The sequence below is a fragment of the Halichoerus grypus genome, chromosome 2 (genome assembly GCF_964656455.1).
Source record: "Halichoerus grypus chromosome 2, mHalGry1.hap1.1, whole genome shotgun sequence".
Lineage (NCBI taxonomy): Eukaryota > Metazoa > Chordata > Mammalia > Carnivora > Phocidae > Halichoerus > Halichoerus grypus.
Genome location: NC_135713.1, coordinates 176,310,101 through 176,332,368, shown reverse-complemented (window position 1 = coordinate 176,332,368; position 22,268 = coordinate 176,310,101). Strand labels below are relative to the sequence as shown.

The window sequence follows — 22,268 nt, the reverse complement described above, 5'->3', positions numbered from 1 at the left end:
AAATACTGTAACAGGCTTAGGCCTGGTGTATTTGAGGAAAAGAAAGGCAGCCAGCTTGACTGGAGCAGCATGATCAAAGGAGCGATAGGGAAGACCAGGGAGGTTGGCAGACCTGGTTAGTAGGGCCTTATGGGTCATCATAAGGAGTTTGTTTTGAAAAAGTACGATTTGGTGTTGTGTAGAGAGATCAGTTGGGAGGTCATCTTACTCTACGCAAGAGATGTTGGTGGCTCCAACCAGGTGACAGCAGCAGAGACAGACATGTTCAGAGCAAATATACATTTTTGAAGTCGAGCTGACAAGACCTGCTGATGGACTGGTGTGGGGGTGAGGGAAAGGAAGATGTAAATATATCAAATGCTACGACGTGGATGTGGCTACAGTGGGAACAGGGGATTGGAGAGAAGATGCTGGAAAAGAATGGCTGTTAAGGCTTTGGGAATGAATGATTTTGGCCTCACACAGAGGAGACAAATGTACTGGGCCACTAACAAAGCTAGGCTGATAACCTGTCTGTGAGGCCAGGAACCTCTCAAACCTTTACTACCAAGGGTTTTTTTTTTTTTTTTTTTTTAATAACTGTCTGGCTAAATTTGAACAAATTTATGTCTTTCCCTACATTCTCTCCATCTCGTTTTTTGCCCTACAGGACATATATCTGTCTATTCTGACACTCTCTCCATTGGCCCCAGCTTCTCTCCTTGGTAGATTCTTCAGAATACTATCATCCAAGTCAAGTAGGGAGTTCTGCACATAATAGGCACTGAGAATGTATGTACTGAGGGGCAATTAGAGGTGCTTGCTTTCAGACAGAAGTTGCTTCTACTACTCTGTTCCACTTCTGCCTTCATGCTTTGCAACTCACCATACTTAGCCCTTTTGACTGGGAGGAGGCATGACCAGGCTTATTAAATATTTTTTTGTTGTCCTTGGCTGGCTGGCTGGCTGGTTCTATTGTCTCCTGGTCCTACCATCCTGTTCGCCTCTCCTGTCTCCTGCATACACACCGCAGGCCTGCAGGCGTCCTCAGATCTCCCTCTGAACCACTGCACCAGGCTTGTCCTCCTTAGCTAACGTTGTTATCTTTTATTTAAACAAAACAGTATCCACCAACCTTGTTACATAACATCCGGGTATCCGAGGGTGTTAGACCTAATGCAGCATCTACTGTTGGGGAGTGTTGATCTGGCAACACAAATATTCACTAGGAGAATATTGCTGAAATGTTGTAACAAGTTTGACTTCCTGGCCTTCCTTACAATTTTGGAGGGGAAGGGACTTTAGAGATCATGCTATCTCAATCTTCCTTGTTTTCAACTGTGAAAACGAAGTCCTAGACACACACACACACACACACACACACACACACGAAGAAATTTGCCCAGAAGGCACATCAGGGCTAGAAATCAACCTCTCGATAATCTAAAGAGTCTATCACATTTTAGATAAAGGATTGTTAAACCTTTCTTGTTCATGATTCTTATCTGAAAAGCTTTCTTTTTCTTTTCAGCTTTAGACTTTCCAAGTTTGTCAAAAGTGAACAGTTAACAGTGACATGGTGCTCCTGCTTACACCCAAACAGCAAATTTGAGACTGATAATATCTAATGAAAGAATGTGTATTTTTGTTGTTTTTACAAACATTTTACTGACATTAGGACTGGATTCATATCCAACAGTGCAAGGTATATTAACCGAACACAATATGAATGCAACGTATATTCATCTGTATATCTGAGTCAGATATATTTTAAAGACAGCTGGATAGAGTTGCAGGTGAAGTTAGAGCCATCTGGGGATCTACCCCAGTAACATTCTCAGTTTATGTGCAAACCAGTATATGGAAAGGGGTGGAGTCAGCTGTACCTCCAGGGGCATTTCACATCCTGAGAGCTGCTCAATAAAAAACATGGGGTTTCCTACTACTCTCTGAGGAACTGCAGAACCTTAGTGGTGAAGTGAAAAGGCTGGGCTGCTCTCTTCCCCTCAGCCCTGCCAGCATTCTTTCTCAAACTGACCTGTCTTCCTGCAGGGAGACTGCCCCACTCCACCCACCTGGTCCCTTCCTGGATTTCCTGACTGCCTGGGCTTATTTTTTAACCTTCTCTTCCTTGAAAAGCAGTGATCCAGAAAGTGGGCTCCTCCCCTCTGGTCACTGACCATCTTACTTTTCTAGGCTAACCATCCGCATTTCCCTTCAAAAGCTTTGGAAAATCAGCAGCAGTAGGAAGCTGGGCGCCTTCCAATTCCCCTACCACATCTTTCCTACTTTTAACTCGCTGAAATTACTGGCAGAACAGAGAGAAGTGGAGAAATGCCTTGCTTCTGAGTAGGGCCTGGGCTGGTTTGGCATTATCTTATTAAATTCAGCTGGCCCGGGTCCTGAGGACCTCTTCAGGTAACTTAGGCTTTGAGTTACAAACGGCTAAGGTGTAAGGAGGGAGTTACTGTTTTGGCCCTACAAGTCTAAGTACTATACAGCCTCCCCACTCCTAACCCTAGGTTCTAGGAATTCCAGCCTTGACCTGGGGACAAACCCCAAACGCAAATAAACGGTCTCCTCCCAGGCACTGAAAGCCAACCGACCTCATCACTCTGTCTCTCACTCTTTCTCTCTGTTCCTTCAGCCAGCTGCCCTGCTTAGCCAAGCTCCGCCGGCTGAGCCGTGGCGGGCCAGACCCGGCACTCGCGCACTCCCCGCACCCCAGCCCGGCCAGGGCAGAGGGGTGGGGGGTGGGGGGAGGTTGGGGAAGCGGGGGGCGGAGTTCCGTCCTTCGATGATTGGCTCGGGGCGGATGGGCTGCGGCCGTGCCGAGCCAACCCGCGGCGTGTTGCTATGTGCTGAGACGAGGGGATAGGCGCGGGCGCGCGTCCGTCACAGGGCAGCCCCCGGCCCCGACCCGGAGGGATGCGGAGTGGCGGCGGCGGCAGTCGCGGAGACTGTGGCTTTAAGAGCGCGCCCGGAGCCGGGGAGCCAGCCGGGCGGTCCTTCGCTGCTGCGCACCCCGGCGGAGCCGAGCCCAGCGCTGGCCGGACGGGGCAGCCTGCTGCCGGGTAGGCAAACCTGGAGCGCGGCGCGGGCCGGGCGCGCGTGGGCGTGGGGCGCGCTGTCAGCGCGGGCGCCTGGCACCCGGCGCCGGGCACCGGTCCCGGAGCCCCGCCGTTCCCGCCCCGGCGGAGCGCGCGGCGCCCTGTGCGCCGCGCCGCCGAGGCGGGGTCCGGCGTGGGGTCCCCGTGGGGGCCGCGGGCGCAGGGGGGCGGGAGCGGGCCGCCGGGGCCACGTGACCGGTTTGTTTACAAACACTGCCGGGCCCCGGCGGCTGCCTGCGGAGGGACCTGTGGTGGCGCGGGTGCCCGGGTCGGGGTCGGGGAGTTGTGCGAGGAGCCGGGCAAGTCTAGGGTGCGTGGTTTGGCGGATGGGACTTGGCCACCGGGTCGCTGCTGCTTCTCAGCATAGTTTCTGCGGGTTCGGGCTCCGTGGCGTCCGGGGGCGTTGCTTCGGGCGCTTTCTGTCCCCGGTGACGCTGGGTCTCCGCCGGAGACACTGGGTCCGGGGGCGCCGCCTTCGGGGCCCCTGCCTGTGGGGGACTGGCAGCCCTCGAAACTCCCAGGAGCGCTTGGCAGGCCCTGGGCCGAGGTAACCGCAGCCGAGTTCCTGCCTGGCCGCTTCCCGGAGCCTCCCCACTGTCCTTGCCAAGGGGGTGGGCGCCGAGTTCTCTCCTGCCCGACGGAATGTAGGGGCCTCTCCAGCGAGTACCTCCGAGAAACTGGCGCTGAGGGGCAGCCCCGATCTCTCACTGCTTCAAGTTCACCCTCCTTGGCCGCTGACCTCCTCTGGGTGTCTTGACTCAAGTGGTGGCTTTTCTCCCGTTGGGGGTTGGGGAAACCACCTGTTCTTTTGGACGAAACCCAGGAGGCTGCCACTCTGACTTCACTCTCAGCTTACAAGCACTTAAAAAGCCAAGTGAGTGTGTCCTACGTTTGTCTCTGTCGCAAGTTGCAGACCCTCCCACAGTCCCACCGCCATGAATGGCACACGAAACTGCTCCTGGGTTTGCTGGGGTTTTTGCTTTTTCGGTCTTCTTGTCAATTTTCTGTCTTGGAGTCATGAAGCTCTTTTAAGTGAGTCCTTGCTTCTGGTGAATCTAAACGCTAACAAGATACCTAGCGGTTTATCTTTTCTTTGCCCTTCCTCTCTTCTTGTTCTCTTCTGGTCCAGCAAGATGGGGTTCCCTGTCCTAGAGCGTTGGGCAAGCAGGGAAGTTGTTTGCTTCCCTGTACCCCATTTGGTGACAGAACATGGGCAGAGCAAGGAACTTAGGAGGTTTAGAAGTTAAGTGACTTGCTGGAGGTAACTCCTGTCACTGGCTCTGGGGAGGGACTTGACCTCACATGCTTGATGCTCTTCAGTACTCTCCTGGTTGTGAGAACTCCAGGCCTTGTAATCAGTGGGCTTGAATGACCACTCCCTAGCCTTCCTTTGACTTCATCATTGCCACAGGATGCGAAGGTGGGCCGAATCTGAATTCTGTCTATTCCTCTCCTCATTTCCTTAGCACTTAACTAAGGCTGAGTCTTGCCCCTGATGAGGAACATTTTAATTCCTCTGAACTGTGATAAGAGTGGCTATAAACTCTTTACCAAGAAACAGGTCCAGCCTGAGGAGAGTTGTGCAGACTTCCCTTTGGCACCATCCTTTATTCCCAGCTCCATCGTAGGGGTCTCAGGCAAGAGTGGGGGCCGTGGGCTCATACCTCTCCTTAACTTACTTGCCTTATAGGTTTAGGATTTGATAATAGAATTTCTGGGATCTGTCTTGGTATCTTGTGCTTGAACTAAAATAAAAAAGCTTGGAGTTAGGGGTGGAAAATGGAAAATAAAACATCATGCACAAGAGTACTGTTTTCCTTCTTCCCTCTAGGAGAGTGGTTTCAAAACTTTTGAGTGGGATCCAAAGTAAGGAATACCTTTTACATCAGTGCACTGAGGTCCACAACTGTGGTAAGTTGCAGGAAACAATTGCCGTAGCTACCTGCAGTGTGCTCTCTACATAGTTTTTTCTTCTTAATTAAAAACAAACAAACAACCCAACTGCTGGTCATGGCCTGTTAATGTGATTTCTTGACCAAATGGGTGATTGGGTGATGACCCACAGTTTAAGAAACATTGCTCTAGGATAGAGGTTCTCAAACTTGAATGTGCACAAAGATGATCTGAATAGTGTTCAAAAATGCAGTCTGTCAGTCCACTCTGGAGATGTTTATTCTCAGTGGGGTGCATTTTTATTAAGTGGACCATGAGATTGTGATGCAGGTGGTCAATAAGAAACCCAGGTCTAATGGGAATTGGGGGCAATGAACAATGAAAGGCATTAACTGGATATGAGGCATGCAAAGCCTTAGTCATGTATGTGACCTACTCTATGCAAACCCAAGATCACTCATCTGCTAGTCACACTAGCCTAGGCTTTGAAAAGTCCAAGGGTATGGTGTTTGCTTTTAGCTGCTGTGAAGCCTTGGCCATCCCTTGACCCCCATCCCTCCCACACCACCCTGCCCAGTCCATTTGAGGGCTGCTGTTCGGTGTGCTGTATGGCTGGATGTTTCTAGGTGCGTGGGGTTGGGGTTTGTGAGTAGTGCTGGTGAGTCTGCTGTACTATTCATAGATTATTAAAATCATTAAAACATATAAAAATATAAAAATCATTAAAATTCAGATAGTTTTCAGGCAGCAACATAGTTACTATGCCTGGGGTATTAACAATTGGCCAGCAGAAAATGTTGATGTTGTTTAATAGCCGGGTATTCCAGGCCATGTGGCCTGGGGGAAGGGCAGGCAGGCTGGTGATTTTGTTTGGGAGCATGGGGGGAGTCAGGGGTTTGTCTGTCAACAGTTGTTAATAAAAGGCACAAGTTCCCCTGACCTCCTTGCCTACCTCAGCCCTGGTTCTTTTCCTGTGGTGACATCTTGGCTCCTATGCGCAGGTGAATCTTGTTAGTTACCTCTAGCTCTACCTTCAAGCACAAACATACACATACCTGATGCATCCACGTGTTAGACGTTTCCCTCTTATTGAGTCCAAACATGTGGGTAAAAGAAATTTCCTTGAGTTAATCAAAGCTGCATTTAGCTTCAAATAGAACTCTATCCAAATTCAAATTCAACAATGGTCCTTCCTGCCAAGGGTATGCTTTATATGGGAATACTAACTGTAAGATTGTTGAAATGAATAATGTTCAGTTTGGTCAAGCCACTCATATTTAAGATGTTTAGTTTTGAGCCTGTAATAAAAAAGAAAGCAACAAATGGATGGCAAAGGATAGGATATCCTAGTATAGAAAAGTAGAGGGAAGAGATGTCCCGGTAGGACTCTAATGGAGGATCAGGATCTGTTTTCCTTTGTAAATTATCTTGGCGTTTCCTTAGGGTCCATTGACAAACCACTAGGTGCTCTTGACAATTGAATTCCCTTAGCAGGAAGGGGTCTAAAGCTGTGGAAAGGGAATCCTCTTTTTTTATTTTTTTATTTTTTTTTAAATTTTTTTATTGTTATGTTAATCCCCATACATTACATCATTAGTTTTAGATATAGTGTTCCATGATTCATTGTTTGTGCATAACACCCAGTGCTCCATGCAGAACGTGCCCTCCTCAATACCCATCACCAGGCTAACCCATCCTCCCAACCCCCTCCCCTCTAGAACCCTCAGTTTGTTTTTCAGAGTCCATTGTCTCTCATGGTTCTTCTCCCCCTCCGATTTCCCCCCCTTCATTCTTCCCCTCCTGCTACATTCTTCTTCTTCTTTTTTTCTTTCTTAACATATATTGCATTATTTGTTTCAGAGGTACAGATCTGAGATTCAACAGTCTTGCACAATTCACAGCGCTTACCAGAACACATACCCTCCCCAGTGTCCATCACCCAGTCACCCCATCCCTCCCACCCCACCCCCCACTCCAGCAACCCTCAGTTTGTTTCCTGAGATTAAGAATTCCTCATATCAGTGAGGTCATATGATACATGTCTTTCTCTGTTTGACTTATTTCGCTCAGCATAATACCCTCCAGTTCCATCCACGTCGTTGCAAATGGCAAGATCTTATTCCTTTTGATGGCTGCATAATAGGGAATCCTCTTTTTTTTAAACTTGAGCGTCCATTTATGGAAAGCCAGGGCCTGCAGGCTAAAGGTATTTTGTTAGAGTTGATAGTTTTCAATGATTTTTTCCTTAGCAAAAGATGAGACTTGCATCTTTAAAGGACCACACCTACCTGAATTTCCCTGAGATTTGGGAATATAGCCCCCCTAGGGTTTAAAATAAATTGGATTATGCTATTCCCCTGTTTAAAGTTTTCCAATGGCTTCCTATTGCCCTTCAGACATAATCCAACTCCCTTCCCTTTGGGCATTGGACAGCCTCTCCCCTTCCCCCAGCCTCTCCCTCATCTCCCACAGGTCCTTACCTGGTCCACTTTGCTTCAGTCTGCTCCAAGTGGGCCAGCTTTCCTCAGGTTTCTAAAATGTTGAAGGTTTGTTTCTGTCATTGGGTCTTTCTCCTCGTAGTTACTCTTTCCAGAATGCCATTCTCCAAATTTTTACACGATTGGCTCTCTCACTTGCGTCTCAGAGAGCCCATCTCAGATCAGTTATCTAGAACAGCTCCTCCCTTCCCTGTCTCTCAGCCTGTCTTAATCCCCTTAACTTTATTTTTTTTTTCAAGGCACTTTAATACCATCTGGAAATACATTTTGTACTTGATGGCTAGAGTGGAAGCTTTGGAGCTTCTGTCTTGCTCCCGGCTGACAGTACCTGGAATGAGTAGCTCTGGATAAATAGCTACCCGTTGGTGGAATGAATGAATGACTAAAGAGAGCCAAGGTTTTGAGTCTCTTAAGAGTAGGAAATAATACTTTTATTTTCAAGAGAAGAGGAAAAGAATTTTTCTCTCCCTTTTCCTGGGGTGTGATAGTGTTCCCTTGGAATTTATTTCAGGATTTCCGCTTTTCACAGTATTTTTCACCCTTTTATACTTTTTAATAGATCTCTAAAAGTTCCGTTGCCATTTTGTTGTTAATAAACAAGCTTGCCTCCCCCAGTAGCTTTATTTTGTTTTCACTGTTTTCCTGACAAACAAGTCATTTCTACCAGTAATCACATTTCATTAATACTAGGAGGCACTATAAGTGGGGCTAAGAACCTGGGCTTTGGAACCAGAAAGATCTGGATAATTAGCTCTGTGACCTTGGGCAATTTGCTAAAATTCTCTTTATTTGTAAAATAGGACTAATAATAGTTACCATCACACAGAATTGATGGGAAGACAAAATGAGAGGATGTATAGGAAACCAGGCACAGAGCCTGGCACATAAGCACTTGCTGTTAGCTTTTATTTATTTATTTTAGAGAGAAATGGAGAGAAAGAGTGAGTGCTGGAGGGAAAGAGGGGCAGAGGGAGAGAATCTCAAGCCGACTTCGGCCAATGCGCTCAGCCTGACTTGGGTTTCGATCTCATGACCCTGAGATTGTGACCGAGCTGAAACCAAGAGTCCCACACTTAACTGACTGAGCCACCCAGGCTCCCTGCTGTTAGCTTTTAATAATAACACTCATACTAACAGTTAGATTTCCCTCCTCTCTTTGGCGGGAATTCCCAACCCATTGATTTGGGAGTGTGCAATAAGAGGGAGAAAACCACCAGATCTTAAATTAGTGCCAGTAAGTGAAGACCAAACATGTCACTTAGATCTCTCAGGACTAGAGTGGAAGTTAGGAATCATCTAATCGCACATTGCCTCCCAACTTTTGATAACACCCATGTGGAAGAAGTCGTGGAAGTTTTTGGAAGGACATGTTGTCCACCTGTTCCTCTGGCCATTCTTAGTTTTATCCTTGAATTAAGCTGGGCTGACTGAAAGCTGCATATTTGGGCCATATTACCTCAGCCCCTCCAGAATTATTTTCACTGAGATGAACTTTGATGTCCTGCCCTTTGCTTTCTTGGAGGGACACAGTCCGAAACAGCTTTATAACACTACTACATTTCTCGTTAAGGGTTGATGTTTGCTGCAGCCTTAAGCTACAATTTCACTTAGTATCCCCTTTAAGTAGTTAATAGGAGAAATTTCTTTCAGGGACAAGTGCCAGAAAAAGCTTTGCCTCTCCTGAGGAACGGGCATGATATTTCTTTGTGGACAATTGGAAATGTGTAACTGATCATGTTTCTCTCTTTTGCTCTCTTTCAATGTGCCAGGAAGCAGAGAGCCAAATCTGTGGCCTGACTTGAGTAACTTTAGGGCCCCTCATCCTAATTTTTTCCTTGTAATTTCTATTTTCTCTAATTTCAGGTTAATGATTTATAATTCCTTTTTAATTGGATAGATGCTGATTTGGATATTAAAATCATTTCAGATTTTACTTTTTAGAGATACAAACATTGAGGCTAAGTAGGCAAAAAGAACTTGCTTAAGACAGAGCTAATTAAGGCAAAACAGAGACCCAGGGTTCTTTCTACTCCTGTACATTCTAGAATAATGTCAACTCCTGAATAAAACCCCATATAACCCATAATGTCTTGAGCCTAGGCAAAGCCTACCTCCTCTCTGTGACGAGGCAAAGGAACATTCTGCTAGTGAGGTAACAACACTACCACTCGCATTCCTGGTTGGGTCAGCAGCCCTGTGCTCTCCTGTTTCCTGAGCTACAGCCTTCCCCTGTGGTCTTGAGAATGTGGTATGTCCAGATTTAGTGGTTTTGATCTGAAACTAGATTGCCAGCTCAGAATGAGCTTAGTCTCTAGTGTCTGGAGTTCCCTTGTCTGTTTCTTACTAGGGAAGGAAGGCTCAATATCCAGATGGCAGAAGGGTGCCACTGAGGCTCAAACGGGGTCTTCTGGTCATGAACAGGAGCTGAGTTTGGTTCTACTGAAGAAAGTGGCATTATTTTATCTGATAAGAAATTTAATCATAGGAAATATTGACCTTCCCAATGATTTGTTTTGTTTTCCCATGCCGTTCTGGTTGTGAGTACCTGGGGCAAGAGAGGATAAGCTTGGAGCACATCCTGCCTGAGTCAGTAAAATTTTGAGCTACAGAAGAGGAACTTCTGGCCTGAAAATGAACCTTGGTTTCGCTTCATTTTCCTGGCTAATAAGAATTCAACAGGTAAGGGCGCCTGGGTGGCTCAGTCGTTAAGTGTCTGCCTTCGGCTCAGGTCATGATCCCAAGGTCCTGGGATCGAGTCCCACATCGGGCTCCCTGCTCGGCAGGAAGCCTGCTTCTCCCTCTCCCACTCCCCCTGCTTGTGTTCCTGCTCTCGCTATCTCTCTCTCTCTCAAATAAATAAATAAAATCTTTAAAAAAAAAAAAAAAAGAATTCAACAGGTAATATAAGACCTTTGGGAGATAAATGGGTTAAGATATGGCCCCTGCCCCTAAGAGCATATACTCAAATAGGAGTGGTTAAGGCATATGTGTCAATAACCACAGTATAAGGTACAAAGAGTTTATTTTTGTTGTTGGGTTTTTTTTTTGTTTTTAAAGATTTTATTTATTTGACAGAGAGAGACACAGCAAGAGCAGGAACACAATCAGGGGGAGTGGGAGAGGGAGAAACAGGCTTCCCGCCAAGCAGGGAGCCCGACACGGGACTCGATCCCAGGACCCTGGGATCATGACTTGAGCTGAAGGCAGGCGCTTAATGACTGAGCCACCCAGGCACCCCAAGGTACAAAGAGTTTAAAGTCCTTATGGAGAAGGGTAGGCATTTTGGAGATGGAGCTGTGAAGAATGATGAGGACTTAAATGTGCAGAAAGGCTCCAGGGGGGAACAGTGTGTGCAAAGGCACAGAGGTATGATAATGTATGGGGAATGTTCATTAGGCACATGAGATGTTGGAAAGAGAACATTGGGATTTTGCTTGGGCTGCTGTTGCTACAGTTTACTTATTTTTTTTCTCCAAAGTTTATTTATTTATTTTTTTAGCAATCTCTACACCCAACATGGGGCTCGAACCCAGGACCCCGAGATCAAGAGTCCCATGTCTGAGCCAGCCAGGCACTCCACTATTGCTACAGTTTAGAGTAACTCCATGGAAATGGACTGTTGCTTCCATTCACAGAAGTCTGTGAATGATGGTTAGTTGACGTCGATAATAGGCATTCTCAAAAACGGGACTATCCCTAGAGATTCTCAAATCTTAGGCTGCCGTAAGAATTTCTAGTCCAACCAAAGGCCTACAAAATGAAAATTTTCAGCTAGGGAATCGAATAAAAGCAAGCAAATAATACCCCCCTGCAAAAAAATTTTCCCAAGTTTATCTAATGTACATGTCTGAGGTCTGGAAATCGCTGAGGTAGTTGATCTCCTTAGCAGAAACCAGCTACTAAGCATCTTTGACCTTTGGCCTCCTTTCCCTCACTGTATTTTTGCCACTTCCTTTTCCTCTCGTTTGTATTCCTCCTGCATGTGTCATCCATTATATTTGCCTCCTGTTTATCTCTTCTTTTACTACTTTGGTCTTTTGTCTGTTGGGGGTCCCTCCCTAAATTGATCCACGGCCAAATAGACCATAAAGTAGAAATGAATTCTTTTTCAGTATTTGTTGTATTAATGGTATAAACGTGTACTATGTATAAATGCAAATTAAATAGGGCTTTTGGTTAGTTTTGCTTACATGATTCTTTCTTTTTCCCTCAAATCCTAAAGGAAACAAACTATCCCTATATATGACTGCCGCCTTAAAGCTAAAAACCCCTTAGCAGGAAGATATGACAGGAACCGAAAACTGGCTTTTTCTTGTGCCTAATCTGTTGTCCTACCTTCTGGTTGAGGTTATTCCCTTCCCTCCTTTGTTTTCTCGTATTTCTATAATTAAAAGTTGAAGCAGTGAGCCAACCCTGAGAGTTTGAAGATGTTTTAAGAGAACTTGACATTTTTGTTTGCATTATAATTAGTTGAAGATATTCTGCTTGTTGCTCTAAAGGGTTCAAGGACCAAGGATGCCCATCTTCAGACTCTTCTCTGGCTTGTCTGGGCTGAAGGATCCACGGGGGGTGGGGGTAGGGGTTGTCTGAGGATTCACATCCTGGTTCTGGTTCTAGTGGAGTGATCTTGGGCAAAATGTTTAATTTCTTGGCTTTTTTCCTTATCATTCAAACAAGGGTAATCATAATAATGCCTGCCTCTCTGGGTTGTTGTGAGGATTAATTGAGATAATGCATATCAAGTACTTGGCCCCTCATGGGACCATGATAGGAAATTAATAAACTGTAGAGTCCTGGAGGTTTACTGACAGTTGCTGCATGGCCTCAGATGACTCCTCTTTACCTCCTCCCCTTACTTCCCACATTCCTTCGACCAACCTTTCTGAGCTCTTAGTGCAAGCCAGGCTTTGGCCTGGGTATGAAGGATGATTAACCAGATGTGGTCTTCGGCCAGGAATGGCTCACAATCTAGGGGAAAGACTGACCCATAAACAGCTAGCTTTGTGGATGTTTCTTAAGTTATATGAAAAAGCTGCACTGGCAATGTGCATGGGGCCCCTTGATGTGCCAGGCCTGAAAGGAAAAGAAGTTATAATTCTTCCTAAAATCTATCTGCCATTCCCATAACAGGAGAAATCCAGAAATCTGCTCTAGAATCAGTCTTTCTCTCTCCCACCCTCCTCCTTTTCTTCTTCAATAGATGGCAATACTAGATGGCAATTTAATAATTCTTAGGACAAAATACATCCATCTTTGAGCTGGTGATGCTTGGGACTTTAGACATACAGGCATCCTTTTGAAAGTGCTTCTGCCCTTTTTTCCCCCTCTCGAGTAGTAAAGTTCAATTTCCAAATTGCAGTTGTGGAGAGACAGGGAGCCCAGCCACAGATGTCAGAGTCTAGAGTTTTGGATTTATTTGAATTGGGAGATTAAAGTGAGGACACCAAAGGCATGCTGACAGCTGAACAACAGAATTGTATTGGCAGATTGGGGATGGATGGTTTGTAACTAATTGGGGCCCCAGCTGTGCCCTGGGGGAGCAGCAGTTAAAGAGAAATCAAGGTCACACAGTACCCAGGGTCCAGAGACGTTCATTTATTCAGTAGATAATATTTGATCTTTGAGAGTGTGGGATACAGACGACAATCAAATGATTTCCCCAGTAAAATACAACTGCAGCTGTGAAGAGTGCTCTGCCTATGGAAGAGGAACCTGGGTAGTGGGCATTGGTGGAGGCTAAGGGGAGGGTTACCTGGTGAAGTCACTTCCAAAGGTCGGCCACCATCTCTTACCCTACTTTCCAAAATGTTGTTTTCTTTTCTTTCTTTCTTTTTTTGTTTTTAAGATTTTGTTTATTCATTTGACAGAGAGCACAAGCAGGGGGAGCTGCAGGCAGAGGGAGAGGGAGAAGCAGGCTCCCCGCTGATCAGAGAGCCCGATGCGGGGCTCCATCCCAGGACTTGGAGATCCTGACCTGAGCCGAAGGCAGATGCTTAACCATCTGAGCCACCCAGGTGCCCCCAAAATGTTGAGATCTTCTAAATGACTGTTTTACACTGTAGTTCAAGTGTAGCCCTGTCTGGGGGCCGAGTGATGGACCCAGTCCCTCTCTGGGTCCCAGATCATGAGGAAAATGTATTTATTTTGTTTTCACCAACATTGTCTTCTCTGAGCCTGGCCAAATACAAAACAAAGGACTGATGCTGAGGGTGGCAGTCTCTGGGGGGGCTGGAGGAAAAGGGCATATCTGGCCTTGTTTTGAACATGGAATCAAGAGGCAGGGTCGAGGGACCCCTTTTTTGCTGACCTGAACCAAATCTGACAGTTCATTTCTCTCCTCCTCAGACTGCCCCGGGGGGTTTTGTGGGGACCACCCTGGGAGAAAGAAGCTTCGTGGGTTGGAAGTCTGAGGGTTTCTCCAGGGGTTAGAAGTCCATGCCAGTCTGGGGAGGGTCCCTTGGGAAGCTGCCCAGTGGCACAGAGGTGGTGTGAAGGGCCGGGGGAGGTGGAATGAGAAATGTTTCTTGCCATCAGACAGCACCCAGGTAAAGGCATCGGAGGGTCTTGTCGGGTGTCGCCTTGGAGCCACGGCTCCACAGTCCTGAGCATCATGCTCCATCTGCCAGGCCAAGCAAGTTGACGTCACAGAAGTTTGTTGGCCTTTTAACTTTGTGGAGCATTAATGGTGTGCGAGTCCCATGTAGTGGCCAGAATTAGATATTTTAAATGCTCTGGATAGTGTTTAAGTAAGATTAAAAATATCAGCTTTACAGGGCAGCACAGTTTCACTGATGGTCACTCATTTTATTCAGTTAATTACCATTTATCAAGACTCTCCGGGGGGTGGAGGAGACTCTGATGTGCCTGAGACTAGGAGTCCTGGGGAAACCAAGGGGCATTAAAGACTGGACTTGAGCTGCAGGAAGCTCCCAGTCTGGGAGACAGATACGTGAACAGTGTGATGGAGCACCATTCAGGCGAAAAGAGTTTTTTGCATGCTGGGCAAAGGGGGCCACTGCCTCTGCTTAGGGTCTTATTCGGGTATTAAGGGATGAGCAGGCATTTACCAGGCAGTGAAGATAGGTTAAGGCTTTGCAAGAGGCTGAACCAACTTGGGAAAAAGTAGTGAACAAGCTTGGTCTGCTGGGGAAACAGGTTTGGAGTGAGGTGGGAAGGTGATGGTGAGGATAAGGAGAATCAGCCCAGTTCCTTGGTGCCACCCGAGGGGTTGGACCTTGTCCTATAGGCTGCTAGGAAACCACTGGAGGTTTTGAAACATGAGAGATGTGATCAGATTGTGCTGTATAAATAGAATTCTAGAATGGGCTGGAGAGGTAAGAGCTGAGTCAGGGAGACCAGTTTAGGAAGCTGTCACGTGAGTTCAGGATGAGGGAGGGTAGGGCCCACCCAGTGCTGCCGGCTGTGGCTGTGAAGATGGCTATGGGAGACTGGATAACAGCGCCAGAACCAACTGTCTAGGAGACCGATGGAGTATGACATAGAAGGGCGAGAGAGAGTAAAGAGTCTGGACTGCTTTGGCAACTGGGCCTTCAGAATCAGGGTGAAGGTGGTAGGAGCCAGGGGAAGGGGAAAGATGGTGCTGGCTTTGGATGCATTTGGTTTGAAGTGCCTTCCTAGGAGCCAGTTAGAGAGGCCTTTTTTAGAAAGGGATCCAGGCTTCAGGGGCAGGAGGCAGAGGTTTAGAAGACTTGGGTGTGGATGAGGATGTCCATGGGGAGCAGGCAGTCAGGCACATGATAGAAGCACCTCCAAGGAGGAGGAGGAAGGAAGAGCAGCCAGGGAGATGGAGGCCCAGAGAGAGAGAAGCAGGAGAGGCATGATGAGGTGCAGAAGGGGAGAGTTTAAGGGAAAAGTAGGCTGAACTAACCACAAGAGAACTAACTTGAATGCAACACCAGGGCCAAATAGTGTTAGCATTCAAATGTATTAGTGTTTGGACTTGGCATGTTGGAGGCTGCCCATGTTTTTGTAACTCAAAAGCCTGGTTGTGATAAATGATATATTCATGGAGCTTTGCCAGAAGGCTCTGTAGCTCTTCCATTCCTCTGGAGAGTCTGTATCACTGGATCCAGCCAGATCATCAGAAAGCCATGTTCTTGGGCTGCCCTGATTTGACCCCCATGTAGAATCCCTTTTACTGAATTGCCCTTTACTGTTATGCTGTGCATTTTCATGGAGGGACCTCTAAGAAACAGTCTTGCAAGAGTTTTATGGTAGGAGCTATTGGTGTGTGCTGAGGATCTTGTCCACTGAGTTCACTGCTCATCATCTCCTCTGCAACCATCCACAGAAGAAATGTCTCTTAGAAAATCTGTAGCTTGAACAACCAAAATTTACAGAAACTGTAAACCTTATAACTACTCATTTTCTTTTCTGCCTTGCTTACTGGGGAGCTCAAAGCCAAATATGCAACTGAAATTCAGTAAATATTTAGCAACTTAATAGCATGCATTTCTCTGTCGTAACTCTCCTTGTGTTCTTCCATTTTTCTTACCCTAATTTCTTCATCTATTTTAAAACAATGAAGCGTGGATCACTACATCAAAAACTAATGATGTATTGTATGGTGACTAACATAACATAATAAAATTAAATTTAAAAAAATAAAGAGAGACACTATGAAAGAAATTGAGGAAGACAAAAAAAAAAAGTATTGTTTATGTTTTTGTAAGTTACCTTAAATCATTTTTGGAGTTGGGAGATGTATAAGAAAAAGAAGGAAGCCATTGATGAACTTCAGTCAAGTGTCCTTGGAAATGAATCTTCAGACAGATCGTTTGGGCTTTTTTACATTATTTTTTATTGAAATTGTAGAAACAACCCAAAGTAATATCTGATCTCTTCATAGCCAGCTAGTAACAGCTACTTCTAATATCTAGTGAATTACGTGCAAGTGTCAGGATGTTCAAGGGGAACCACCTCTTCTCTATGCAGATGTTCTAACAGATGTAGACCTCATGCTGGACTAAGGGCCATGTGGTAATATATTGGTCTGCTAACAGATGTTGCAAAGGCACTGTCCAGCAGCCATTTCTGAGTGGACTCTGCACGACTGAATGTTCTGTGACCTCACTGAAATCCAGGTCTTAACCACAGTGAAGGATGGTGGATGGATACTGTGCTCTCGGGCGGGATTCGGCTGGCAGAGACATCATTACAACATGGAATCAGGACTTTAAGAGCCGAAGGAATCCTAGAGCTCATGTAGGATTATCATCTGACAGATAATCCCTGTGAAATCAAGACTAGGCCCTGTGCCTAGGGTAGAGCTGAATGGTTGGCTTTGTTTATGAAAGAGAGTGGATCCTTGACTATGAAAGCTGGCTTTTATTATCATCTGGATGAGACTGAAGCGCCACCTGGGTCCGGTGCTATACAGTGGGTAACTGTGAAGTGATGACAGTGATTTTCCTATGGGCCTTGCTCATCAGCTCTATGGTAGTCATAATAGGGGCATTTCAGTAAAGTTTTCAGTAGTGGCCCCATCCTGGGAGTAGTGGAGTCAGTGTGGGCTGCTGCAGAGGTAACTTTTCCACCGCGCTAAGTGAGGGAGGGTGGTCTGTTCGGAATGATACAGCAATAATGTCAGATCCCCAGCTAAGCCACAAGAACCTGCTTTTAAACCACAGTGTACCTTTAAGTGGATTAATTGAGGTCCTAACTCTCTGACCACCATGAGTCAACGTGGGGGACAGGAACGCTGCTCGTTGGGGTCCTGTGAATAGGAACAGTTCCCGCACTTTTTCTCCCTTGCTGGTGAGGACGATTATAGCTAATCAGGGTTATTGAATGCTAACTCAGGTGTGAGGTGCTGTGCTGAATGCTCCACTCGCTATATCTCATTTGATTCTTTTGTCTCCTCTGCGAGGTAGGCAGTGTTGTTATTCCTTTTCAGGCAACTTGCCCAGTGGTGATGCAGCTAGTGTGTGAGAAAAACCGAAACTGGACCCAGGTCCATCGGCCTCTTCATCCCGTAAGCCCTTACAGTGGACTACACCTCCAGCCACTTACTGGATGGTCCAGGGAGACTGGGTCTCTCCGCTCCCTGGTCTGGGTTCAGGATTCTGGTGAGATTAGGAACGGGGAAAGAGGACCTTCCTCCTTGGATAGAGGCCTTCCACAGACATTGTCTCTTTTTTCTGCCTCCCAGTTCTAGAAATGGCTCACCTGGTCCTTTTCCACTGCTGCCTTTTATTGCCTCTAATCAGGACTTCTCCCTTTCCCGATACATGTATATATGTAACCTAGGCCCCACAAAGGCAAAGAATGGACCTGGATGTCGATGACAGGCCTTTGGTTAACACCCAGGACTTAGAACATCTGTAGCCCAGAAGAACCATAGTTCTGGGCATCTCAGCACAGGGTCTGAGTGGGGGCAGTCAGGGGAGAATAGTATTTCATGGGCTTTGGGGACCCAGAGTAATTTTGCCTCCTACCTCATTACTTGGAGGGGGAAAGGAGGGGCGTCAATTATGTCTGCTACCCACACGGGTGGGTGGATTGGTCTAGTCAGCAGCCCGATGGGACGCAGAGGGAGTTTAGTTCAGTAACAGCTGCTGCTGTGGGCTGTGGGCTGTGTGCTGAGTCCAGGGAGTGCGAGAATGTGGTCCCTACTCTTGGAGCTTAACTCTAGTAGAGGATACAGAGGCAGAAAAGGATAATTTTCGTTTTGATAAGTGTTAAGATAAAAGTGAGCCCAGAGGAAGGACCAATAAGCCCCATGTGGAGGTGGCATTTGAGCTGAATCTTTTTTTTTAAGATTTTTAAAATTTTTATTTATTTGAGGGGGAGGGGGAGAGAGAGTGAGGGAGAAGCAGACTCCCTGCCAAGTGGGGAGCCCAATGCAGGGCGCGATCCCAGGGCCCTGGGATCATGACCTGAGCCGAAGGCAGACGTTTAACTGACTGAGCCACCCAGACTCACCCTGAGCTGAGTCTTAATGGACAAGTTAAAGGGCCTCGTGAGGGGTGCCCTCTCCCTCTGCTGTTCCCCCTGCTTGTGCTCTCTCTCTGTCAAATAAATAAATAAAATAAAATAAAAATCTTAAAAAAATAAATAAAGGGTCTGGTGAGGAGAAATAGGAAGGATGCCTCAGGCTGAGGGAATGGCATCAGCAAAGCCGTGCAAGGGTGTATAAAGTGTGGTGTGTTAGGGGGAACTAAAAGAATTTGGTTGCCAAATGGGAGCACTTAGGAGAGTCCCTGGCACATGGTAGACCCTTAAATGTCAGTTTAAAAAAGGGGAGTATAGAGTATGAAGTGATAGAGAAGAGTCTGAAGCAATTCGTGGGTGTTGATGGTAGATGGAGGTCAGTGGTAATACACACTTGGAACTTGTTTGTGCACTTAACTACATACCAGGTGCACATACTGAGTATTAGTTTAGTTAATCCTCACAGAGCCTTATGAGGTTGATATTATTATTCCTATTTTCTAATGAGGAAGTCATAGTTCAGAGAGGTTAAATAAACTTGCCCAAGGTCACACAGCTTGTATAGGATAAAACAGATTTGAAACCCATGAGTAAGGTTCTAGAACCCATCTCCTTTTTTTTTTTTTTTAAGATTTTATTTATTTATTTGACAGAGACACAGCGAGAGAAGGAACGCAAGCAGGGGGAGTGGGAGAGGGAGAAGCAGACTCCCCACGGAGCAGGGAGCCCGATGCGGGACTCAATCCCAGGACTCTGGGATCATGACCTGAGCCGAAGGCAGATACTTAACGGCTGAGCCACCCAGGCACCCCCCCTCCCCCCACCTTGTCAGTTTCTGTGGCCCCTTGTCTCCCACCTCATTCATCCAGTTCCTTCATGGCTTACCTGGAGCATCTGTACCTCCTACCCCTCCATCCTGGGGACATGCAGAAGTTTCTCCTTTGGGTTCGGGCTGCCATTGTGGCTCATTGTGGAAAAGGCCTGTCAGGTGAGACAGCCAGGTTCGCTGTGTGCTCCCTGTGCTTTTGGCTCTTGAAGTGCAGTATCTGAGGCGTTTGTTTTTAATCATAATAGTTCACATCTTTTCTTTCCATGCTGATCAGCAGGAGCCAGCTGGGGGTGGTAGCAAATCTTCCTTTAATTTCCACTGTGATGGATTGTTGCTTCACTTAAAATGGTGTTTAATTTGTACATGTTCCCTGAGGCTTTTAAATATCGGGCTCATTTGATTATTGTTGGAAATCAATTTGGACTCCACAGTATGTTGGACTCCACGAGCTGGACTCATGCAGCCCCATATCCTTCGTTCCTTCCTTTAAAGAAAAAAAACTTAGGGGTACCTGGGTGGTTCAGTTGGTCAAGCATCTGACTTCTTCAGGCTCAGGTCATGCTGTCAGGGCCTGCTCAGCAGGGAACCTGCTTGTCCCTCACCTTCTGCCCCTCCGCATGCTCATGCTCTCTTGCTCTCTTTCTCCCTCTCAAATAAATAAATGAATGAATGAATGAATGAATGGACGCCTGGGTGGCTCAGTCGGTTAAGCTTCAGCTCGGGTCATGATCCCAGGGTCCTGGGATCGAATTCCACATCAGGCTCCTTGCTCAGCAGGAAGCCTGCCTTTCTCTCTGCCCCTCCCCCTGCTTGTGCTCTCTCTTTCTCTCTTTCTGACAAATAAATAAAATCTTTAAAAATAAAAATAAAATCTTTTTAAAAAATTAAAAAAATAAAGATTAAATCCATCTATTTTACCTTCCTTCCTAAGAACTGACTCAAAGAAGCAGCTTTTAAAATTTTCCCTTAGGAGGGAAGAAGACAGTAACAGGTGATTATTTTTCGGACCTAGCTGTCACCTCGTTTCTGTGACAGCCTACTCTCTTTGTTCTCAGGCACAACGATCCTCTCTTGATTCTGCTTCAGCTTGCTTTCTACTGACTCCTCTCATTCTTCCAGCTTGCCCTGTTGTGGTTGGACAAGATGCATATTTCAACAAGCCACTTTTTCTTTCCTTGCTTCTCAGGGAAGGAGTCCCATTTTGGTTGCCTGTGAATTCCTGTGAGAGAGGGAGAGGAGCAGAGTGACCCTGTTACAGGAGAGTCTCATGCCGGCAGGCTAGGCTCTCCGGGGTTTCTCCAGCACCGAGCAGCCTGGGACGTTGCTTATGGGGTCGATTCTTCTCTTATCTTTTTAAGTTCAGAGCTGTGGTGTGTGATGAATGTGTGCATGGGTATGTGTTTGTGTGTGACATGTTCACATTTAGTACAGACCATAAATGCTTACTCCTCAGAAGGTAGCTTTGAACAAGTTTTGGAATTCAGATTTGAAGCTGAGCATAACCAGAAACCCCTGCCTGCAAACTTTTTTTTTTTTTTTGGTTTCCTACAGAAGAGAAGTGAGAAAAGAAATAATTCTACTCTGGGGAAATGCATAATTTAGAAGCTGTCTGCATGTATAAGAAAACAGACTCTGGCTGCTCTGTAAACCCAGACTGGCAGCCAGGGCTCGTTGTTTCCTTTTCTTCCTTCAGTGTTTGTATAACACTGATGGGACCCGTACTCCGAGTGCTCCCCACTGGGCAGTGAAGGCTGTGGACTTCAGAAGCTGGCCTGGGGCAAGCCTCTAGCTCGTTTCCCTGCCTGTCTTTCCTATTCCTTACCCTGACCTACCACCCCTTCCTTTCCTGGAGATACTGCCCTTCCTGAGAGCAAAACGGGGGCATTGGAAAGTTCAAGGGTATTTCAGGAAACCTCAGGCAGGGTACTTGGCTCTTTCTACCACCTCTGACAGCTCAACACCCTCAACACCCGACACCATTGATCTACCGTGGGCTTTTGTTTTGACCACACTCACCTTACCTTCTATCAGAGGATGTCCTGGGTGAGAAGGAGGGGCTCCGGATCCAAGGGGTCATGTGTCTTCCTTGTTCATCTCCTGTTATGGCCTGGCCTAACTCCGAGGCAAAGCTGGGGAAACCAGTTCTCACCTCCATATTCTTCCAAGTATTTCTATAATGTTCAGTGTCACCTGATTCCACATTTTTAAAAATAGTGGTGGGTGGACCAAGCAGGGAAGACACTATGCCTGGACCCTTGTAGATCTGAATTCCTTCTACAGTTGGACGTCTCATGTGTAATTGGTCACCCTGAACATGGAGCCCTGCATGGTTCAGGACCGCACAAGGGACATGCAGGGTGAGAGTAGTGACCACTGTCGTCCTTTAGCCTAGTGCTGGGCAGTGCGGTTGGCCACTCAGGAGGATGTACAGAGTGCCAGGGGTACAGTGACTTTCAGTGACTGCTGTGGTGGGAAGGATGTCAGGGAGGAGGACAGCATCCCTTTGGAAAGATCTGGTTAGTAAGGTTTAGAGGAAAAAGAGAACTATGATTTACAGCTTTCTCTAAACATCCAGATGGATCCCAGACATAATACCGCAAAGATCTGATTTTATTTGTCTTCCTCCCCTGTCTCTCTAAATAATTTTATCTTTAAAGCATGATGCAGGGGGGGCACCTGGGTGGCTCAGTCGTTAAGCGTCTGCCTTCGGCTCAGGTCATGATCCCAGGGTCCTGGGATCGAGCCCCGTATCAGGCTCCCTGCTCCGCGGGAAGCCTGCTTCTCCCTCTCCCACTCCCTCTGCTTGTGTTCCCCTCTCTCACTGTGTCTCTCTCTGTCAAATAAATAAATAAAATCTTTGGAAAAAAAAAAAGGCATGATGCAGGCATTAATTAACACTATGACTCTCCTGGGAGGTAGGCAAGTGGGAATACCACCCCTATTAGTGAAGCGCAGGGCATCGGTAGGTCCAGAAGCTTCAGTCAGGGGATCCAGAGAAGCAGAGTG

At 46.7% G+C, this 22,268-nt stretch overlaps 1 protein-coding gene across 4 annotated transcripts in view; it reads left to right on the top strand.

Moving 5' to 3' along the window:
• The first annotated feature begins 2,895 nt into the window (after nt 1-2,895).
• The window catches only part of YPEL2 (yippee like 2), a 61,966-nt gene continuing 42,593 nt past the window's right edge, over nt 2,896-22,268 (top strand). The window contains exons 1-2 of one of the 4 annotated variants that reach the window (XM_078064474.1): nt 2,897-3,053; nt 4,921-5,000. The gene's annotated coding sequence lies outside the window, so the exon portion shown is untranslated. Of the gene's footprint in view, nt 3,054-3,914; nt 3,964-4,920; nt 5,001-22,268 lie in introns of those variants that run through there. The other 3 variants (XM_036106116.2, XM_078064467.1, XM_078064485.1) reach the window with 3 other exon arrangements.